The 5,074-nt window shown below is 34.8% G+C and overlaps 1 long non-coding RNA gene across 1 annotated transcript; it reads left to right on the forward strand.

The window, feature by feature from the left end:
* The first annotated feature begins 2,363 nt into the window (after positions 1-2,363).
* Positions 2,364-4,573, forward strand: LOC148845752 (uncharacterized). Its single transcript, XR_016102568.1, has 2 exons — positions 2,364-2,926; positions 4,318-4,573. It is a non-coding gene; the product is annotated as an uncharacterized LOC148845752 (long non-coding RNA).
* The last annotated feature ends 501 nt before the right edge of the window (positions 4,574-5,074 follow it).

Below are 5,074 nucleotides of genomic sequence, written 5' to 3' on the forward strand. Positions count from 1 at the left end.
TTTATTTTATAAATTTTTGACATGAGACAACGCTTTTCTTAATATCAATGTTTGATATAAATAGTGGGTCATTTTTTTATCTATGTATAATCCATCAAACATAGATTAACGCCCAAGGCAACAAACAAATAAAACATTGAAAAGACAAAAACCCTTTCTCCACGTCTCCTCATCTAGATCTTTTGCACCACCTGTATGAAACCTCAAACGAGAAAAGAAGAAACCTTCTAGGTGTTCTCTCTTGTCAAAGACAAGATTTAAGAAAAAGAATGTGATGAATTTATTTTATTTAAAGCAGTGGGGCTTCGTGTTTGGGGAATTGATACTTGTAAAGTTATAACTGCTATGTCATTGCATACTTTTAATCAATATAGTCAAAGAGCGATGAGACCCACCAGGCACATTATTTGGACTGCGTTTTGTACATTCATATTTATTAGACCAAGAGGAAGGCAAGCCATTTATATATGCATCTTTTTTTCTCTCTCTGTTTCAAGAAAAGTCATGTATATATGAATCAATACCCCCACAAGGGAGTGCCCCACAACGCTTCCACAGTACATCACTGTGTTGAAAATATTTCTCGATGATAATATCATCATTTTTGGTATTATCATTGAGAGATGTTCTCAATATATAGTAGGGATGTGCTGTGGGGCGTTATGTGGCGCAGATGTGAACTGTCTTTAAAACCTGAATAGGCTTCCAAATTCTTGGGGGAATGTTTGGAAGATTTTGACTGTATACATGCTTACATGCAACTCTTGAAATCAGTATGAACTTTCAGGGTTTGATTCACATAAGCTCTTTTTTTTTTTTTTTAATTCTGATATGACATTTTTATTCCTTGCTTTTTTTTTTTTCGGCAAAAGCCCCCAAAAAAACTTCATTAAATAATTAGGATTCTTGAAAGTATTTACATCCAGACCTTGGGGGTAGTTGATGCAAATATTTCCCCTCCTTATAAACTTTGTAAGATAGCCTATGATCTAGATCATGTTGGTAAAATTACATATGTGATATGACATATATCAAATTATTTGAGCAAGTCCAAAGTCTTATCCCTATATATCTTATCTCTTTGGGTAGTGCCTTGAGGGATGATTTAACAAATGTATCATCTATATGTGGCATCAGACAGTTTTCAAAATCAGACTGGACTGGATGGTTAGACTGAAAAAATTGGGAATTGGTCAGGTGACCAGTTTCGTTTCACTTCAAAATTGCTTTTTGGCCAAAAACAATTGATTTAGTCAGTGAATCACTGACCTAATTGGTCGAACTATCGATCCGAATAATAGTCTTTGATCATTTTTTATTTACTTTTATTTTTTTGTCAAAACGGATCATCCGTTCAAACTGGACGGTTGGACCGTTTGACTCAGGAACCAGTACAGTTTTAAAAACTTTGGGATCACAACTAATCAAAAGGCACTTGATATGCATGTCTTTCATTGCTTTTAATCCCAGCCTCCCCGGATTAAGGCCAACCATTCTACTTCAGTAATAGGGGTGTAAATGGATCGAATTTGAATCGAATAAGGTGATATTCGAATTCGAATCCGATTAGAAAATTCAATATTCGAATGCGATTTGATATCTAACGGATATTGAAAATTAATATTCGAATAAATATTTGAATATTCAATTCAATTCGAATTCAACCAATTGATTATTTTATGTAATTAATAAATATTTTATTTATTTAAAGTATATAAATATATAAACATTTTTATATAATTTAATTATTATATATAAATTATATAAAAAATTTAAATATTTTATATATTATATATAAGAATTAAATAATCCGTTGAATTCAGATATTTATCGAATCAAATCAATTCATATTCAAATTTGACCGATTAAATATTTGAATTATCAGAATTCGAATCGATTATGTTGAATATCGAATTCGAAATCGGATTTTCGAATACCATTGACAACCATAGCTCTAGAACTTTGTGTTCCTGTTACTATATGTAAATGTTTGATTAGAACATGACTAATAGCTGATCTATGTATAATAGGCATATAAGACCCATCGATATATAGAATGGTCTCTTTTGTAACATATTGTGTATGCCTTTGTAATTCTTTGGGCTGCTTAGTATGATCATTTTTTTAACATGATTAAGACGGCATTTGGTACTACTGTGGCAGATGTTCACCCCAGTCCGTTTTAAAATATAACACAGTAAATGACCTCTCTAAAAGTCATGAAACCGTTCTCTCTCTATAAGTTGTGACTCACGAAACCGTTGCCTCTCTCTTTGTTTAGAGAGAGCTTCTCTCTCGAGTTTTTCGAGGTTTTATCAATCTCTATGTTCATCATCCACTTTTCATCCTAAACATTTCTTTTGGGGTGGCTCCTTTTAGGGAGTCCCCCTTTTCATTATCCTCTCTTTTCTTTTCTTCCCTCCTCCCTTGCTTTCATTCTTCATTCATCCTCTCCCATCTGGTTCTCTCCATTCTTCCCACTATTCTATTTCCCACTGTTCTTCCTCCCATTTATTTCCCTCATCTTTCCCATTTGGTTCTCACCATTATTTGCCTCTTTTTGTGCTTTTTTTTTCTTCTTTTTGTAGGTGTTTTGACAAGGGGTTACTTTCTCCTGGATCCTATATTGGGCATTCGATACTGGTGGATGCTACTTTATCTTTTGCCATCCATGATTAAGTCCATTCGTGGTTCTCCAGCTGATGCAATCCATGGTTAATTTCGTTTGCAGTTCTCCGATGGATGCAGTTATGGAAGGCAATTATAGTCTTTGGTAGCGGTTGTAATGTTTGGGGCTCTGCCGTCTATTGCGGATCTACCCCAACCATACTATTACCAGCTCTTTAAAGTCTCTTTTGGGGAACCTCTCCTATCATTTCTCTCGCCGTTTGTGGTGGATTAGAGTTGTGCTTATCTACTTCTGTTGGTAATTTTAAATTCACTTTAGTTCGATCGCAGAAGTTCATTATGTTCTCCTTCATCCATTTATTTATTTTGTTCTTTTTGAGAAATTGTATTTGAGTTTTGATTGGCCTTGTTGGAAATTCTATTTACTTGTATCAATTTCTTGAATGAATAAAATATGCTTTAAGCCTTCAAAAAAAAAAAAAAGTAAATGATATTCGTTTAAGCATGTGTCACGCTATAAAACGAGCAATGGCTGGTTTTGAAACACAAAATATCGTGCCATTCTAGCCACAATAATTTCTCATGTTTTAAAGCGAACCAAACCCATTCTCTCTTATTTTTTGATTCCATGCTTCTCAACTCACTATTCCAAGCTTCAACCTATCAGCCATTAGTCCACTCCTGCCATCTTCTCTTTCACACTATTTTTTAAGGGCAATTTCTTAAACTACCCTTATGGTTTAGCTAATTGATTAACTCTATCCTTACTATTTATGTATTGTCTTAAAGCACTTCTACTGTTTTAGACAAATGTCGCCGTTTATTTTCCATCACACTCCGTTTACATGTGACATCACATGACTAGAAAATTTTTTAAAATTCCTAAATACCCTTATAATTCCTTATCTTCGCTTTGGCTTGCCCCAAACCACTCCCCATCTTCTGTTGCAGTCGAGCTGAAGACACCTTCTGAATTCCCTTCAACCTTTCTCCTTGGCTTGCCCCAAACCACTACTGCAAAGGATTTTAAATCCAAGAAATAGAATGAATGAAGCCCACTTTCTTCTATCAATCCTCAACAGATTTGGGGTAAAGAGACTCATGTTCCCACTTCCCAAATTTCATTGTTCATGGGGTACCTTCAATTAATCAAGTTTCAAGTTGGAACCCTCTCCTTGTGGCCAGTTGGTCTCCCAAAAAAAGAAAAAAAAATTAAGTCAGAGATTCAACAATGTTTCAAAACAAACATTCATACATATGACACGAACGTATCAGTTTACAAGGTCATTGAAACACTAAAAATTAGGATCTACAACCTATGCCCATGTTTTCAGTGCTTACATATTAGGGTCCACATTCACCATGGTGGCACTGGAAGGAGCAGCATCTGGTTGCTTGATGGCGGGTGGGTCCATAGGTGCTACATCAATGACAAAAGTGGACATAGGTGCTCTATCTGGGATTGCCATTTCAACTGGTTTGGATGCCTCCGGTGTTGTTGCTAGAGGGGACAATTATTCGTCAAGGACTCGACAAATTATTTAATTTGTTTTGGTTCATATTAGTGGATGGAGTGACCTACTCTCTACTGTTTTTTGTCTTTAACAACAAGTCTCACTTTTATCTTTATGAGAAGAGTTTCTTGGCATTATACACACTTACATTGGTATCCTTTTTTGCATGAAAAAGAGAAGAAGAGAGTGGGAAAGAAAATTCTTCTTTTAAAAGAGGAGAAGAAGATATTCAAACTTCTTGATACGTGAACAAGAGCACATTCAATCAACCACTGTGGCTGCTATTTTACACTTATTCCATCTAGTTTTTTTGTGGGTTTTCTTATCCCTTTAATAGTGGTTTGGAGAGGACTTGGGCAGTTTTATTTGGTGAGATCTTTCTCATGTTTTGTTGATTGAAATAAATTTTGTTTGATGACTGTTTTTGTGCATCAAAGGGAGGTTATTGTCTCTTAAAGTTGTTATCTTTTAATTGAAATTAGAGAAGTTGTAAACCCATTATTCTTATTGATAGTGGAAAATTTCTGGGTTAGTGTTTTTACGTAAAAAATTCTAGTGTGCTATTTCTCTTGTAGTGTTTGATTGCTTTTTTCATTGGACATTACAGTAGATTTTGAAGGGAAAATCCTCCTATCTATGGGTTGTTTAAATTTAACAATGTTATAAGTGGCGAATTATTTGGAAGGCCAAAAGTAGGGGTATCGATGGACGGTTTTGGATTGGACCATGTCCAAACCAAAATCAATTTGGACGTATTGGATGGACCAACAAGACATATTGAATTGGACCAGTCCATACTTAATGGTGCAAAGTATTTATTGGATTGGATTGGACCTGGTTCAAGCATAATGAAATTATACTAGATTGGGTTGGATTGGGCCAATATCTAGTACATTGATAAAAGATTGGAATATAGGTGCTAATGAACTAGG

Source organism: Nelumbo lutea, chromosome 7 (assembly GCF_056320005.1).
Source record: "Nelumbo lutea isolate HS-2025 chromosome 7, American lotus-T2T, whole genome shotgun sequence".
NCBI lineage: Eukaryota > Viridiplantae > Streptophyta > Magnoliopsida > Proteales > Nelumbonaceae > Nelumbo > Nelumbo lutea.